At 39.9% G+C, this 19,051-nt stretch overlaps 1 long non-coding RNA gene across 1 annotated transcript in view; it reads left to right on the top strand.

Annotated features, from left to right (window-relative positions):
* Window positions 1-19,051, top strand: part of LOC118546571 (uncharacterized) — a 112,416-nt gene that overhangs the window by 87,366 nt on the left and 5,999 nt on the right. Inside the window, exon 5 of the long non-coding RNA XR_013446751.1 lies at window positions 12,317-12,385. This is a non-coding gene — a long non-coding RNA (uncharacterized LOC118546571). The remainder of the gene's footprint in view (window positions 1-12,316; window positions 12,386-19,051) is intronic.

Here is a 19,051-nt window from a genome sequence, read left to right as displayed (position 1 = left end):
TCCAAACCGAACTTTCCATGTCTAGGAACTGAGTGGAGATGGAGATCAAAGGCCACATGATGCAGGCTAGAAACCAGTGAGGAGCAGGAAGTTGGGAAGGGAGTTCTAGAAGGCAGAGCTGGAGGAAGTGCCTGAAGCCTTAGAGCTGGGGAGCTTCCTTCCCACGTCCTCCTGCCTGCACCCCTCCTTGAGGATGTGGGGGAGCTGATCTGTACCCACAAGACCTCAGTGATTAAATAAAACAGAAACCTCCTTTATCAGAAAAACTGTGATTCTGAATGGTATTTTTGCATGAATATTTGTCAGTCTTGTTTATCCTGGTTGGAAAGCCCAGTGTGGGATGACATGGTCATGCCTAAGAAGCCTTCTTAAGTCCATGGGTCTATTACAAGCCTAAGAGATATCGCTGATATATAATCAAAGAGCTAGAAAGTGTGAAAAGCAATATTTCATATGTTTTAAGAAATGTATTTTTTTTTGGCAAATTCTTGATGTGCTTCCACGTAAATAATTTATGATTAAAATTCTCCCACCTTTCAGTTTGACAGTTTGGTGTTGAAATGAACACAAGGAGTCCCTTGAGAAAAGCACTGGAAAAGAATGATAGGGATTTTCGTGCTGGTGCAAGAATAACTTCTCTGTTCCCTCCCTGAATAGGGAAGGGTGTGGAATGAGGAAATCTGTAGGGAGAACTCTAGTTAGAAAACTTGTTTATTTTTCTTCTTTTCATCTTCTCACTCTGCCTTATACTCCTCCTCCTCCTCCTCCTTATCCTCCTTCATTTGAATTCAGATTTAAAAATTTCAGAAGCCATGAATCATATGTGTATTTCTTGGAATAATGTAATACACATATAAATGAAAGTGTTTCAAACTTGCCTGACAGATGATCAAAGTGCACCGTGGAGGTGTAATGTGTTGTTTCTGTGTAATTGGTTAGAAGGTAGGTATGGTCAAGCTCTGAGGAAAGTGAGCGCGCTGCTCCTGTGTGCTTGCTAAGTCCCTCTTTGCTGCTGGTACGGCACCAAGCGTGTGCCTGCCCTGCCAGCTCATGTCATTTCATTACTGACACTTTCAGTTCCTCTTTCCAAGCATGCTTTTGAAGTTCTGTGCTTTGCCTGTACTTCATAAAACTGTGGTCACAAAGAGTAGGAGATTTGGAAGGAGTTTAGAGAAAGGGAGTGAAGGGAGGTACCCCAAAGAATGGTTTGCTGCCAGGGTCGGGGTAGGTGGGTGATATTGAACCAGTGCTGATGGTCTTGGTTGGGCCACTTCTTTTTACTTCATAGATTTGTGCAGACAAAATCTGGTTAAAATGATTATCATGGGAATCACAAGGAGAAACACTTGCCTCTTCGCCCCATCCATGATCTCCCTGAGCTCCAACTCCTTTCTTCACAGCAGAGAAGCATTCCTCCCAATACTCTGTGTGCCCCCTCCATACAACACGGGAAGTGCAGAAGCATCTCTGAGAGTGCCTCCCTTATGCACCTCAAACTGCGCAGGATGAGCCAAAGCTCTAGGAAAACCTGCCTTTGTGGGTGCTTTTCTGGCTGCCTTTGACATGCTATTCCCCAAGCCAATATTTCCCTCCCTTTTTTTTCTTGAGGGGTGGGGGTTAGGGGATTCAGCTGTAATAGTATCTGGAGTCTTGTTTTCTGTATTCTGGGAGGTTCAGCCTGATGTGAATAGGTGTTACATAAAGAGTGTTCAGAGGATGAATCCCCAGGGTAGATACTGTGGCTCATTGATGACATCCATAAGCCAAGCTCTTTCAGTTTTCTGCTGTCATTCTCAATGTGTTGGTGTTTGGCTCTTGTGCTGGTTATCTTGGGGCCATAAGATGGCTGTCACAACTCCTGGCAACATGGCATGTTCAAAGACAGAAAGGAGGAGTGGGGATTGGGGTAGGTGGAAGAAGAAATGGCTTAAGGTAATTCCCTCTCTGTCTCTATTTCTCTTTCTCTGTAGATAGATAGATAGATATATATAAAGATAGATAGATATAGATATATGGCTATATTAAAAGGCCCCACAAGATGTTCACTCATATCTCATTGACCAGAACCGTGTCCTGTACCACCCACAGTACAAGTCTGGGAAAGCTGGTATTGGGCAAAAATGAATGGGATTGCTAGCAATGGCTTAACTAATCATGATTCAAATGATAGGGGTAGAACACATCACTTTTCTGCACAAAATGGTGGTTCTGTTGGTATGGAAGAAGGGGTGGACGGCTGTTGAGGGGCCAGACAACAGTTCTGCCACAGAAACATGGTTTTGTTTTATCCTCCTCCACACTGTCATGGGAGTGTGACTCATTCATTCTGGGGGGCTTCCTTCCCAGTTCTAGAGAATGAATTATGATCATGAGGGATTTAAGCCAATCATGATGACCCAATTCCCCTTGCCAGTGGTTGGAGTAAGCATGGAACTGTGGCACAATTTTGGCTAATGAGATGTAAGAGGAATTGGACAGGGGGCTTCTGGGAAAGATTTGCCTCTTTGACTAAAAATGACACATGGGGGAAAAGAATATTTGATTTTTGCAGAGGATGTTGGCATATATGGCGTAATGGCTGGTGCTGCTGCAGTCATGAGGAGAGCCACATGACGTGCTGAGAAAGGCAAAAGGGAGAGACAGAAGTTCATGGGGCCTGATGACAACTCTGATCTGCTGAATTAACTATCCCTACAGACCCCTAATGAAGAACTTATAATATGAATAATAATTCTTATTGTTTAAGCCACTCTGAATCATTTTTTCCTGTTACTTTCAGTCCAAAGAATCTCAAGACAAGAGGCAAGAGTTATTAATTATAGGTGAGCTTTGCAAAATGTATAACTCAAAATATTACTCCCTAGATATGCTCTCCAACCCAAAGTAATCCATGATCAAATGAATGTGGGAAATTTGAAAACTATATGTTTGTGGAAGTTAATGATCAAATTAACATATCAAAGCCTAGGAGCAAAATTATTCTTAAAGAGAATCTTTGCCTCTGCTTATAATCCTGTAGCTCCTGTTTATAAGAGGAGTCAAATAAATAGTATGTAGGTAAGTGAAAATGCTTTTGAATAGAAAATATATTTGATGTAGTAATCCCCCTCTCCTAATAAGAAATCTGTAAAAACCCCTGCTCTTCTCCACCCCTTGGACTTGAATCTATCCTTGACACTGGGAAATCACTACCAGGACTCTTGTGCTTTGCAAGTATCTTGAGATGGTCCATTGTTTCCATTTGAAGACCAGCTCTCAGTTATGGCTGCCCGGATCAGCTGCCCTGACTTTTACAATCATCATAAAGTGTCTTCCTGTTAGTCAATAAGCATTGATTATTGATTACCAGCCATAAACCCCAAACTCTGTGAAATCTGAAGAAATACAAGTACAAGATATGGTCTATATATTAGTTTCCTAGAGCTGCTATAACAAATTAAAATTTTTTTATTTAAATTCAGTTTAGTTAATATATAGTGTATTATTAGTTTCAGAGGTAGAATTTAGTGATTTAGGGGTTTGCATATGACACCCAGTGCTCATCACATCCCGTGCCCTCCTTAATGCCCATCACCCAGTTACCCCATCCCCCCACCCACCTCCCCTCTAGCAACCCTCAGTTTGTTTCCTAGAGTTGAGTCTCTTATGGTTTGTCTCCCTCTCTGTTTTTGTCTTATTTTTCCTTCCTTCCCCCTATGCTCATCTGTTTTGTTGCTTAAATTCCACACATGAGTGAAATCATATGATCTTTATCTTTCTCTGACTTATTTCACTTAGCATAATACTCTCTAATTGCATCCACGTCATTGTAAATGGCAAGATTTCATTCTTTTGATGGCTGAGTAGTATTCCATTTTACATATATACCACATCTTCTTTATCCGTTCATCTGTCGATGGACATTTGGGCTCTTTCCATATTTGGCTATTATGGACACTGCTGCTATAAACATTGGGGTGCATGTGCCCCTTTGAATCACTATGTATCCTTTGGATAAATACCTAATAGTGCAATTGCTGGGTCGTAGGGTAGCTCTCTTTTTAACTTTTTGAGGAACCTCCATACTGTTTTCCAGAGTAGCTGCACCAGTTTGCATTCCCACCAATAGTGTAAGAAGGTTCTCCTTTCTCCGCATCCTCACCAATATCTGTTGTTTCCTGAGTTGTTAATTTTAGCCATTCTGACCAGTGTGAGGTGATTTTGGGAAAAATCTATTCTTGCCTCTTCTAACTTCTGATGGTTGCTGGCAACCCTTGTCTTTCTTTGCTTGTGGCAGCGTAACTCTGCCTCTATTTTTTTGTGCTGTCTTTCCTCTGAGTATCTGTGTCTCTCTCAATGACACTAGTCATTGGAATAGGGCCCACCCTAATCCAGTACGATCTCATCTTAACTAATTATACCTGGAAAACCCTATTTCTAAATAAAGTCATACTCTGAGGTACTGGATGGACACTATCAAACCCAGCATAGTCTGTGGTTGCGGAGCATTCACTCTGGTTGGGTTTGCCCCAAATTCTGTTATTGACAGTGTTGTCCTTACTGTGAGAGCTATGTGGCTCAGAGAGAAGAAAGTGTTTAAGTTGTTTGGATGGGTCAGGGAAAATGTGTGGATGAAGTGGAACTTGAATGGAACCTTGAAATAGGGCTGGAATTTTACCTGATGGAGGGGACAGAGTAGAATGTTTTGGATCTTGGAGATGGGAAAAATTCATGATCAAGGACTGTGAATTAACGACTCTATTCTGAAGAAATGAATTACTTGACCCCTTACTCACTTGGACTGTGATTCCTGAGGACGTATGTGGTCAGGGTAGTGCAAAAGGTCCCGTTCCCAAGGCCTACCTCTTCTTCATGGCTGGGAAGGCTTGTTGTAGGGAAAGGAGACGTGTGTGTATGGAGGAGTGGGGCACTGAGGAATTTCCTTTATGTAATGAAAATGGCCTGTCTCTCCCCTTGCAAGAAAGAAGTTAGGGATAGTAGTGAAAAAAGATTATATACTTTAAGTAATCATAAAAGCTTAACAGAGAAGATGGATGATGTCCACTTAAAATAGATAGGTGAAGACCACAGTTGTAGGTCAAATTTAGATGTGGATTTTTTTTTTTGGCTTAAATCCAGAGGAAGATTTAAAATCTGTATTATTATCTACAGGTTTTTTTTTTTTTTCCTGCCAGAATTGTTTTTTTTTTTTAAGTATCATTAAGATTTGTACACCTGTCTAAATTTATTTGCCAAACGTCCTATTAACTGTTTACTTATAGCCATCTAAATTCTTGTAGTATTATTTGGATGCTCCAACTATTAACCTTAGTCATTTTAAAGTAACTATAGCATAGCTCTACATGCAAAAAACTACTAGAAAAGACTTTGCTTGGCTTCACATAGAACCAGTGGAGTATTTTACTTCCTTTTCCTTTATATAGCTTCTTTTCCCTATATATAGATCAAACAGTTTTTAAAAGTATCTCTAATTCCTGGTCTTCAAAGTCTGCTAGAGCAGCCCTGAAAATTGTCTCCAGAAATAAGTTTCTATGCAGCCTACTAATTTAATTCAGCCGTCCCCAAATTTACGAATGGCGTTTGCTCCAAAATGACATCCTTTTCCTTTGCTACAACCACAACTTCGGTTCAATGCCCTTTCGACCACTATTGCCATCCACAGTGCAAGTGTTCCCTGTAACTTTCAGATCCTATGAGCATGAGTCTCCTGCCTGTCACTGGCTTCTTTAATAAATCTCATCATATTTTGATGGCAAACTTTGGGTTTCAGTGGCAAAATTGTCCCTTTTTCCCCATCTCCTGCAGGATGGGATCAAGGTGCACTCTCCATGGCTAAATTGATGCGGCTGAACAAAATAGAAAAAATATTTCATGATATGAGTAGAAATGGAAAGAATCTATATGACAATTAAAGAGAAATGATTAAAAGGGGCATATCCAGGGGCAAGGCACAGATGCTGACAATCAGAATGGAGGTGGGGTGTAAATATCTGGAGAAATTATTCTTGTGCTTATGGATACTGGTTGCTTTTTCCAGACTGTTGGTATTGCTCGGGGTCTCTTAAGCTCTGGGTCAGTTGGTCTCACACTCATTTCTGTGATGGGCTATTGGAACGTGGGGTGTCTCACTTTCTAATGTACTGAACGACTTTCCTTTTTGAAGAAAGCTGCTACTTTTACCTCAAGGATCATTTTGACATGGAAACTATTCAAGGGGTCTTCCCAGTTTGTAAATTTGAAGCTGACCTTGAGGCATTTTAGAGAAAAGCTTTGGAACACTTCTGGCAGATCATCTTTTTAGTCTTAGAGGCTGGAGAGCAATGAAAGACTTGACAGATCAGAACTAGGTAATGCTTTTTAGCTAAAATTGTGATGGAAACTTATGGGAGTTTGGGGGTCTCCACAGAAGTAAAGGGTATTTGAAGTGTGTTGGCTAATGTGCTCAATCAGGGTTCAGTGTTCTTCTGTGAACCAAGATCTAGAGAATTGTGTATCATAAATTCTGTGAGGTCAGGAACTAGGTCTGCCATATTAGAACATTTCTAGCACCTTGCTCTGTAACTGGCACATAGTAAGCTCTCAAATATTTGGTGACTGACAGAATAAAGAATAAAAAAATGAATCTCTGAGATCTGCGCAGAGTTGGATCTTATTGGTAGATGGAAAAGACTTGCAATTCCATTAGAAACTCATTACTTTGTTTTAAATATTGCCCTTTCCTCCCCACACTTTCTTTGAAACACAAATACACCTGAGCAAGGTGACATGGTAGTCCTCAGATGTTTTACCACAAATGAGTTATTTGAGAAAGAGAGAGAGAGAGAGAGAGACTACTAGTGGGGAGGAAGGGCAAAGGGAGAGGGAGAAGCAGACTCCCCGCTGAGCAGAGAGCCTGATTCTGGGCTCAATCCCAGGACCCTGAGATCACGGTCTGAGCTGAAGGCAGATACTTAACGAACTGAGCCACCCAGGTGTCCCACCACGAATGAGTTTATAGATCATGATGCCACGTGACATTCATGAAAGTGGGGAGAGGCTAAACGGAGGTAAATTGTTGCAGAAAGGGAGGCCAGAACACAGGAGACCAATTTGACCAATCCAAGTATTTTTCCTATGGCTGGTCTTGTAAAGACAACTCTGTTCCAGCTGCTACAGTCATTCCTGGGAGCACCTGCAGCTTTTAGAAAGTAGCACAAATTAGGGGAAAGAGAAGAAAGGTAGTTGGAGGGTGGACTTTTTTTTTTTATTCTGACCTAGTTTTCTATTAATAAAATGTATTTATTACTTAGGCAACATTTTTCCCAGCAGGCAAATTATAACTAACAACATACAATTTTAAGCTAACATTCTTTTTGCTAAAGGTCTCAGTCATAACAGGTGTTATTAAGGGTAATAAGTACTTGAGGAGGAAGAAAGAATAATTCTTTTATTGGAACATTTGTGGAAGGTCCAGTCAATGCATTTAAGAATTATGTCAAGTACCTTATTTTTCAGCTCTCAGGGAAGACCACGATCTGTGAATGATTTTATAGTGCTTGGGTAATGATGAATTCTCGTAGATACAACTGAAACAGTCCTGTGGATGATTATGCCCTTGAAGGTAATGACACTGGGTTTAAGGAAAATGGATATTTACATGTAGGAATTGAAACAAACACTGAATGTTCAATCTGCAGTGCTGTATGCTATTAAGTTACTGGAAAGAGAGAGAAACCCTGTATGTTCTCAGCTTTTAGAATAGGGTATAAGGAAGAGGAGAGCTGGGAGATGGAGCCCAACGGTCACCCTTCCAATGAGCAGTAGTGGTGCTTTGGAAGTGCCTTGGAAGAGCATCAGCTGCTGTGAGTGTGTTCCTTGGGCCACTGTTGTTTTGCTTTCTTCCTGCGTCTGGGTGTCTGGGGTGTGTGAAGTTGGAAGAGGGGTAGGTATGGAGTGCTGGTCAGGGCCGCCACGTCTAGCACTTGTAGCCTAGAGAATATAGGATGGTTGTAACAGTCATTTATTGTAGGGGCACTTTATGGGTTTTAAAAATAGACACCCACTGTTTTAATCAGTTATAAAAAGCTCCCTTTAGACCCAAGGGCCATATGGTCTTACTGGCAAACAATTTAAATTCACATTGGTACTAGCTTGGTATCACTCATTTGTTTAGCATGCTGAGTCCCTACTATGTGCCCTATTCCGGGGCTTGGTATGCTGTTGTGAAAAAGACCCACAGAGTTTCTGGATTGTCAGAGCTTATATTTTAGTGGGGATGATATACCATAAATAGGACATACAAATGCAGAGGTTACTTTTAAGAAACAGCCTCTACCTTGGAGGAACTCTTGATGTAATTGGAGAGACCAATACATCAGCATCTACTTACCAGATAAGAGAGAAATACAGTATCAGCAACTTAGAGGACCTTTGTGGATCTCTACGTGATAGCCAGTGTACCCGGTTGTGGGGCATTTTACAATGGAGTCCTTACACTTCTAGTTGACTCAGGTGTCTCTGGAAACATTTTCTTGTTATTGCCCTGCCCCTTTCTGATGATGTGATTACTTACGTTTCTGAAGAAAATAGTATTCTGATGACATGGGTCACCGTCACATAGTGACTGATGACTACAGAAAGTGGGAGTATTGGACCGGTCCTCACTGTGGCTAACTATGCCTACTTTTCAGTTCTCACTCAGATAACACCTTAAAGAGTGGCCTCTGGCCCCCCAACTCCCTCCCCCTCCCCGAGTTGTTCTTTGTCTCCTTGGTTTATCCCAAGGTGTTTACAAACAAGAAGAGGAGGTAAGAAAAATATGTGAAGAACCAGGAAAAGAAGGCAGAAGGTGTAAAATGCTACAAATAATTATAAATAGTGTTATGTAGATTCAGTGAAAAAGAAGTCACTTATCTTTTTTGATTTCATATTTTAAAAATTGAATCCTTGGAGAAGATGAGGCCTTTTATATATATGTATCTATATCTTTGAATCATTGGACAAGAAAATAAAGGTCCTGAAATGTTAACAAGATTTATGAACACAGGAACAAGGTCTTACAGAGGCGATTGAAATATGTGACAAGCATTAGCGTTTCAGAGTAGTGATGAGCTATTTGTATAGATTGATGTGGCTAAAAATTAGACAAGGCATATTAAAAGCTGAGATCATTCAGGCTTAGGAGCAGCTGAATATGAGCAATTATGAAGCAGTTAAGCCATTAAATAAAACTGAATATCTTGTGAACTGTCAGAGCAAAAAGGCACCTCCGTGTGACCGAGGGCTTTATCACCAACACTCTCCTCTCAAAAACATAAACATTAGGAAATGTTGGTGCCAAGGGCGATGGAGAGGCTTTTTAAAGGCAAATCATGTCACATGTTGCTCAGGACAGCAATCTCACGCAGAGAAAGCCATCTCTAACTGGGCATAGCGATTGTGTGAGCAGAATGTGGGGATAAAGGGATGAAGGCCAGCATTTTGGTATGGGGGCTGATATGGGGTCTGAATAACACAGGGTCCTGCGGAGAATGGCTCACCTGGTTTTCGTCATGCTCCTATAATTGTACATTCAGACTGGCTGCCTTCATCAGCTGATCCCTCATCTGTGAAGGATTGTAAACACGGGTAATGCTGTCTCTGTGAAGACAGTTATTCTAGCCCCATTCTGCTCGGGTGTTAGGCACTCCAGCATGAGAGGGTTTTAAGAACACACTATGTGAGGGGAAATAATCTTTAAAACATCTGTTCTTTCCCCCGTCACTGTGACTTGGCTACATCATTTGATAGTAAATAAGATTATTCCATGAAGAAAAAAGCTGAGGCAGTTTCAGAGTGGATCTGCCCCCATGCAGTAATGTTGTGTCTATATGCACAAGTCGTTTGAATGGCTTAATTGGTTGTCAATAGAAACATCTAATATTTATTAAGAGTCTGCCGTGTGCTAGGCATGGGGTAGGCATGTTTACATATTTATCAGGAGAAACAGGGTGTCAGAGTAGAAAGAGCACAACCATTAGAGCTTAAGTCTTGGCATAGCCTCTAAATAGCTGGGAAAACTAAACAAGTCATTTAAAACAGTCAACAAATGTAAGAAAGAAAAGCAAAGTCTCTGGATCTGTATTTATTTTACTGTTTAAAAGTGTGCGTGTGCGTGTGCGTGCGTGTGTGTGTGCGTGCGTGTGTGCATGTGCGTGCATGTGTGTGCGTGTGCGTGCATGTGTGCGTGCGTGCGTGTGTGTGTGCATGCATGTGTGCGTGTGCGTGCGTGTGTGTGTGTGCACCTCTGTGTCTGGAAGAGATTATCTTTCATATTCCCTGCAGCTCTAAAGCTCTATGGGCTGTACATGTATCCAGCTTTATTTATATTTTTGACCCTTCTGCTATTTCTTGGACAATATACTTTCCATTTGCTGTATTTTCTTTCTTCTATGTCCAAGTCAGTCATCAAATTCCACTTTGATTCTTCTTTGAATTATCTCTCAAATGCCTTTCTTTCAATCAGTCATTCTGTATCAGGAAGCCTAGTGGTTAGAAGTTCAGGGCTCTAGAGTAGAATCGATTTAGGTTCAAATTCCTCCTTTACCATTAGTACCTGTGTGGTCCTATGATGTTGTGATCTCTACTATTTATTTAAAGTATTTGAAATTCAACTTCCTTCCCTGTAAAAAGAGATGGTACTTCTTACCTCTCAGGATCGCTGTGAATATTAAATGAAAAATGCATATAAAGTACTTATCAAAGTGTCTGGTACGGAAAACTCAGTGTTAGCTAGTCCTTATACTGCTCCATTATTATCAATGTGAGTGGTTGTTGTACTCGTTTCCTACCATCGCTACTGTTCTTTTCACCCTACCATCCTTTTTCATAAGACTGGTTGGCTACAACAGCCCTGTAGCTGATATGCTAACTCCATCCATGGAACATCTACAGTGGTAAATATACTCCATGGTAGACTCTCTCTGTCTCATTTTGGAGAGTTTCTATTGTTTTAGATTCAGGTTTACTAAGTTTTTTCCTCTAATCTGCTGTTTATTTCATTCATTCATCTCATTGTATTTTTCATGGACAGAAATTTTAATTTAGGGGAGGGGGTATTATCCATGTCTCTCCTTAACTTGCTCATGTTTTCCTGTATCTTAGTGGTTCTCAACCAGAGGTGATTTTGCCCTTAAGGGGACACGTGACAATGTCTGAAGATATTTTTTGCTTGTCACAATAGAGGTTGGGGAATGCTACTGGAATCTAGTGGGGGGAGGCCAGGGATGCTGCTCAATATCCTGTAATGCAGAGGACAGGTCTCTCAACAAAGAGTTACCTGGCTCCCAAAGTCAGTTACTAGTGCCAAAGCTGAGAGACCCTGCCCTACCTTGATATATGGAATACAGTTATAGTATCTGTTTTAATATTTTTGTCCACTTGTCCCATCATCCGTGTCATTTCTGAATCTGTTTCTATTCATTGTTTTTCTCCTCATTATGCTTCTTTACATGCTTGGTGAGTTTTCATTGGATGCCAGTTACTGTGGATTTTATCTCATTGGGAGCTGATTCTTTTAAATATGCTTATACTTTGTTCTGGACACATTTAAGTGACTTGTAAACAATTTGATCCTGTAGGCTTGTTTTAAAAATTTGCTAAGTGGAGTAACCTTTAGGGATAATTTTTCTCACTACTGAGTCGTTAGCCTTATGAGTGCTCCGCCCGATGCCCTGCTTATTCTGTGTATCATAAGTTTTTCTACTCTGGTGGGGGCAGGGGAAAATGGAATAATTTTCAGATGTGTGTGAGCTCTGTGGATTGCTTCTTGTCAGCAGGCTTTACCTGGCCTCAGTAATTTCCTCACACACATGGCCTGGTCAGCTGTCAGCGGAAGACACAGAAAAACCATCTGTAGATCTCCCAGACACAGAGGCTAGGCAGCGATCCCCTCTCTGCTACAGTGTGCTGTGAATTCTAGCCACCCTGGCCTCCCTTCTTACCCAGCTCTATCTTCTCAACTCCGGGGGGAAAGCTAGGCTCTCTTTGGGTCTCCTCTCTTCCTTATGGCCTAGAAACCCTCTCGAGGCAGTAAAAGTGAGCAATCGAGGTGGAACTCACCTGGTTTGTTTTCCTTCACTCCGGCATCATTGACCTGTGCGTCCTGTTGTCCAATGTCTGGAAACTACTCTTTCATATGTTTAGTCTGTTTTTTATAGTTAGTTAATGTGAGAGGGTAAATCTGGTCCCTGATACTCCATCAGGATCAGAAGGAGAAGCTCACGGTAGACTTTGAAGAAAGGTACATAGACAGTGCTATATATTACATTTCAAACAGAATCCCATTTTGTTTCTACAGCTGTGCTTCTAGAAGCATAGTCCATCTTCAGAATCAAACTGGCGTCAGTGCTGAGATCTAAACCACAAGGTATGCATTTAGCAGAATAACCTCTGAACTCTTCCACTTGCTTCTCTCTGCTCCGGCTCTCCACGTGGCCCTCTTCTCTTGAGACTATACTTCAGTGCTTCAGCTGTTCCATTTTTAAACCTTTTACCCTCCTGGATCCTATTACTTGCTCAATTAATTTGGACCTTTTTGGGTTGCTTTTGGCCTTTTCTGCAGTCAGGTCCTAAAGTTTATGTATGGCTCAATAATTCATATGTCTGTTTGTTGGTTACAATGCAATTTAATGGCGCATTTATATTGCTGTATTTATTAGCTTTGAAATTCTCTAAAAGAGGTATCCATTTTCTGCCCTCAGGGCATGCTCACATTTTAATTACCACTTATGTATTAAAGAATATTTCTTTACATGTTTTCTAGTAACTTTTTTCTCTTAAAGGCTTTCATTAAGGTATGTTTATTGAAGAGGATGGGGGCTGGAAACATAATGAGAACCGGGGAATGAAAGCAAAATAAAATATGACTGAGTCCCAAGTTTCAGCTGTGCCATTACTAGTTCTCTTGGTGGCAGGATATTTTCAGATTTTTCCAAAACTAGGGAAATCTTAGCTCTTCGTGGCTTGTGGTCACTAGCCTGGAAGTTACTAATCCTGATGCTGTTATGCTGTAGCTTGAGTGAGCTTGATCTGGTTAGGGGTTTGTTATGCTGCCCCATGTTGTATGATGCTTGACAATAAAGCCCAGGATTTAGGTTGAGTGGCTCATAAGATTAGAGATGGGAAATGTGGAGTCTTTCATCTTTTGGTTCTTAATTCAGAGCCAATCAAGAAGTCATTGGATTTAATGACCTCCAGTTAGAGGATCCTGTGAAATAAGCTGTTGCTGTCAATCCTGTTTTTAATGGACAAGAATCCCCATAATTGAGGGCCACATGGTATCCTTTGTTCTATAGGGTTGATAAATGGGCTGTGAATTGACAGTTTCTGGAAACAATTTCTCCCTCCCTCCTCAGAGCTTTGGCAATTTGATAGGATAAACTATACAAGTGTAACCAAACTTTATTACTGATCCAAATAATGTTATTTGGAGCTGTTCCAGGAATTGGGGCTCATGTGGAGCATTGGGCCACGGTAGAAAGTGAATACCGTGAAAGTCAAAGGAAACTGGGATCCACCATTGACCTCATAGCACAGGGAGCACTGTGGAAAGAGGTCAGCAGTTTCCAAGCCAGGGAACCCACTCCTCATTCTGGGGATCAGCAGCTGTTTGAGTTGCCAGAGTCAAGGCCAGGAGGTCAAGGCCAAGAAGATAGTAAAACACTGAGTACGAACTTGAATAGCAGTCTGAAGATATTAGTAATAGGTTAAAACTGAGGCTCCCCCTCTTGACAGAAAGTCTCTTACATTTTTCCTTGCAGTGGGTGTTGATGAGTCAATTTAAGAAAATAGTGTGTAGACTGAGCAGGATAATGCAAAATAACAACAGATTATGGCAAATGGCAAGAGGTCCCAACATACTTGAATTTAAATCACTTGAATTCAGCTCTGTCTATTTGGGGAAGAAAAAGAGAAGGAAAATATAATTTAAGTGGGGTGGATGGATTCTGCTTGCCATTTCATCTAATAAACGAGAAAGCGATAGGAGATGTGAACCCAGGTTGTTTCCTGGGTTGGTCTCAGTCCTTCTATGCTTCTCACACTGAGTATTTCTCTGCACAAAGGGCAATTCAAATGTTTAATGAGACTGAATTTTCGTAACAACAAGCCACTAAAAGCAAGCTAACAACAACAACAAAATAACAATAACTAAATAAATAAAATAAAAAAATAAAAGCAAGCTAACAACTTTATCTGGTCCTCAATCAGAGAAGAAACTGGGAGAAAATAGGGTTATAAACCTTCTTAGTAGATTTTTTTCCTGATGGTAAGTTTGATTCTATGAGTTTGTCTCTAGTTCTGATCCTTCTATAAAAGATGCAGCCACAATGAATGGCATAATACCTGGCACATGATTGGCACTTAACAAATATTGGTTAAATGAATGAATGTATGAATACTAGATACAGTAGAGGAGCAGAGTGACAGGGGATGCTTTTCTAGAATATTCAATAGCTCTGCTAGAAACATCTCTATGAATTGCCCTAGCCACCATATATGTATGTGTATCATCTCTATATTTATTGACCGACTGATAGATGAGTTTATCTAAAATATAGTTGTAGCTGCCACCCACTCTGGGTACTACAGAGTGACCTGGGTAAAATTTTAGTAAAATTCGAGTTATAATACTGAGTGGTACATCTGTGACTTGCTCATCTTTGAGTTTAAAAATAAATCTGTCATTAAAACAAATAAATCAAAGAACAATTTTTTGAAAGTGTACATTGTGGAAATAATCCATGTAGATAGAAATTCACCTTGGGAAGTAGAATGCATACTGGAACAAGTACCAAGCGGTTAATTGTAAGCCTTCCGTTGGCCTTTCTAGCTGACTGACCATGGGTAAGCTGTGACCTTTCTATTCTCACTTTCTTCTGTAAAGTGAGTGGGTTGGATCAGAACAAACTCTGAGCTCTTTAGAGCTTAAACATTCCATAGTGAGTTAGAAAAAATCAACTTAGTGCTTTAGCAGACAAAAAGTTTAAGGGATTTTTATTAGATCACTTTCCTTTTTCAGAGATCTCTAGCGTCGTGATTTGGTATTGACAGAAGGGGCCAATCTTTGGAGCTAAGATTTCCACCTGGATACCTAATTTGCACCTCTTTGGAAACATTCAGAACTACTGTTTGGAAGTCTCTTCTTAATTCAGTAGTGGTTCTTAAATTTTAGGATGCATAAATATCAGCTAGTTTGCTACAGATGTGCATTCTGGGGTGAGGCCTAGGAATCTTCATATTTATGAACATCCTAATTCTGAAGTGATGATCCCTGAGCTCATTTTGAGAAACACCGATTTAGGTATAAATAAAATTGTCTTTGGATAGGAAGGAGCTCAAGAAATAATCAAATCCATTCTATCCTCAAAGACAGAATGAGTTTATTCTCAAGGTCCACCATAGAAAGGTACTATACAAAGTCCAATTTTTAATTTATTCAAATCCTTAGGAATTCCTTCTTTGTGTTAAACCTAAGACAACCCAGTTTCACTTTTATAGTTGCTTTTATTTGTTGGCCCCAGTACTTCTAATAAAAATTTTTATGGGATCATGAGATCTTGGAATTGAAAGTGACACCGAGGGATGGTTTTATTTAATACTCTGCTTTTTGGCTGGACCAGAGTGAAATAAATTAAAAAACAAACAAACAAAAAACAGTGAAATGATTAGAAGGCAAATATAAAAAGATTTGTTTGGTAAAGGCCTTAAAGGCATTTTGGAGTACACAAAAAAGTAGATAAAAATGAGGAAGCAATTAGAGACATTTCAAGGCACAGGGTTTTCCTGGTCAGCCATCTTTAGGGAGTCATCTTTAAAAATAAACAACTGCCTGGAAGGTTGGTAGGTAAAAGGTGGGTAAATAAAATCTGTCCTTGGAGATTTCTGGAGGTGTAGATGGGCCACAGTTTGAGTAGGAGAAGGCAAGTAAAGAAAATCAATCTTCAAGCTCTTACCCACTGGTACTTGGCACCACTAAGCTTCCAGTTAGCCAGTGCCTAGGCTTCGGTGTACAGAGGGTGCTTAATGACCTGAGAATTGTTTTCAAGGTCAGGCATGGCTCACAACTCTGCCTTAGGGTACAGTGGAGGGTGGGAGGTGATGGTAGAGAAGATGAGTTTGTCAATACCTTGTGTCATGAGCAGGCGTGGGCTTGAGCCTAAAAGTTGTGTTGTTTATTTTGGCTTCCTTGCCACCTTCCTGTAGTGAGAATGCTCTCTAGAATTGCATCATCTCTCAGTGGTTACACAAATGGCTGTTCTTTGTAGTATCAGAGGGCAGAGTATTACAGGCAATGAAGTTCTGGCTTTCACTTCTCTGCCCTTCTGACCCCTGCAAATGTGTGCCAGGGACAAGTTCATTTTTACTCTCTAGTCTGAACTTCATCTTTGATTTTGATTTGAACAACATAACATAATAGAAGAAGATGGAGTTGGAATTGAGAGCTGTGCTTAGGGAAAATAACAGAAATTGTTCAGATAAGATTGGCCCAGGATGTCGAAAGTAAACTTCGGTGTTTCCAGAGTCTCAGGCTGGTGTTTTCAGAAAACATTTACCACCTCCCTTATTCTTTTTTTTCCCTAATGAAGCAAAATCACATTAATTTTTTTTTATTGAAGTACAATTAAGAGAGCTCTAAAAAGAAACATTTTGCTGGTTTGTTAAATACTATATGTGAAGTCATTCAGTTTATTCTTTGTTCTGTAGCTCTGCACTTACTCAGAATTTATTCTCTTGATAAGTTGTTCTAATAATTTTAAAGTTTGGGTTGAAGTCAAACAAATAACTTGAATAAATAATTTCCAATGTGGACGGCTTTCCCCAAATTCCTTTTGAATGAAATGAAAATTTTCTCAATCCTAATATTAATGTTATGAAAAATAAATAGTATTTAATTCAAATTTATTTTATAATCAATACTAGGGAAAAGAGCCTCTCCAACAACAACAAAAAAAATCAATGGCCTCAAACTCAAGACATATTTTTCCAGAAATTTCTGAAGCCCCAGCTAGGTCATGTGTTCCTTATTTCTACTCCCACAGCTTCCCATAGTTACCTTTACCACAAATTTTATTGAAGTATTCTAAGAAAGTAGCGCAGCAGGAAGGGCAAGTATATAAGCTAAAACCTAAAACCTAACGTGTAAATTTATATGTTAACATTCATGTTTATTCCTCAAGTTCCTGGCATATATTCGATATTCCATAAATGTTGAGTGAAAAAAATGTTTTCCTCTTGGTGACAGTGTGGAATCCAGTTTGCAAAAGAAATTAAGCAAACACAAGCAAAGCCTCAAAGCTGATATTATGGAGTGTCCACACAAAGAAGCAACAGATACTTTGCCCCCAACATTACATTGTGTGTGGTGGGGGAAACAATGGAGCTTTCACAAGAAATCTTCAACTCCTGTTCTCTACCTTCTCCAGTTCATGCTAAATATATGCTAACTTTTAATACTTAGGAGAAGACTTGCAATTCTCCAAGTTGACAGCAGACTGCAAAAAGATCATAGAATTTTGGTGCTAAGAGGGCTTCAGTGCTCTCATTTCATTCATGTTACTTTGTCCTTAGTGGTCCCTGTGGTTGACACAAAGTCATATAACCAGTCATTGGAAAGTCTGGAACCAATACCCAGGACACTTGACAAAGTCTTTTGGCAAAGACTTTTGTGAACAAACCTGCATAACTGAGGATAGTGTGAGAATTTACTGGGTAATCTTACTGGACAAAAAAAAAAAAAAAAAAAAAAGGAGGTAGGGTTATAAAAGGTCTGCTAGAAAAATCACTGACTGTACATCCCAAGCAGCAAATTACAATTAATACCATCAAGGTGCTGGATTCCAAACACAAAAAAGTTTTTTTTCTGAGGTAGAGGGATAATGCTGCTTACTGGTTTGGAGCCTTGACTGTGGAGTCAGAAAAACCGGGTTCTGACCCCAGCTCTGTTATTGACTGGTTCTGGATCCCTGGAACCTTAAATTCTCTTTGTTTCCTCAATTTTAAAATGCAGGTAGTAATACCTACTTTGTAGAATTATTATGAGGATTCTATGAGAAAATTTATATATTTAGTACACAATATTCAATAAGTGGTAGATGTAGCCTTTGAAATGTCATTAGATTCTCTGAGCCTCAGTTTTCATATCTGTAAATTGGCATAATAATCTGTAATTTGCAAGGCAATTGTAAGAACTAAACTTCCAATAAATGTTCTTTTGAAAATACCTACAATCTGGGTGCACTGGCTTCTTTCCTATATTCCTTTGCTTCTCTTCTGCCTGTGTGCCCTCTTTCTTCTCTTCCACTATCCAAGGATCACGGACCTTAGATTATCTGCTGGTGGTCTAATTCTCCTCACTGATCTGCCAGTCCAAACCTGACTTTCTTGTTAGTGCCCTGTGGTTCTGTTTTGATTCTTCTGGTCAAAAACTCACAGTTCTTTTAGTGTTCATCTTACATGAGTATCAGCAAGGAAAGCAATCTGATTAAAACAATTCACAATCTTAGATGTTGATAACTGGTGGATTAACTCAGAGATATGTGTATTTTACAACTCATGCTCAGAGAAATATTCTTACCTAAAAAAAAAAAAATCCATAGAATTTGTTAAATCAAAGAAATCAGCAATATCTATGTGGAATATAAAGAGAAGAAGAAATATTTTGTGGAAGAAATATTTTGGGACCGTATACTTTCCTCCTCTGGCAACGTTTCCCTTAATACATACAAAAGAAGGAAATGGGTCAGCATCCCCACTCTGGAATGGTTGCTGCTAGCAAGGAGTCTTTTTAAGGTGAGAGTGGATGTAGGTATTTGGATTTGGGTCTCTCGTAGGCCTATGTGTCTTCTGTTCCTACGCCTTCTATAGAGATATACTCTGTGAGATCTCATTTTTTGAGACAGCCCCAAGTACCAAAAACATAGACTTTTTTTTCCTTGAGAGCACAATGGAACCCTCTATTTTTATCTTGGCTGGAAATGAAAGGGAATGCTTCCAAATGTTTCAAATCTTCAGATGTCTTTAGTTTGGATGGAAT

The sequence above is a fragment of the Halichoerus grypus genome, chromosome 4 (genome assembly GCF_964656455.1).
Source record: "Halichoerus grypus chromosome 4, mHalGry1.hap1.1, whole genome shotgun sequence".
Lineage (NCBI taxonomy): Eukaryota > Metazoa > Chordata > Mammalia > Carnivora > Phocidae > Halichoerus > Halichoerus grypus.
This window is presented reverse-complemented; position numbering and strand designations above follow the sequence as displayed.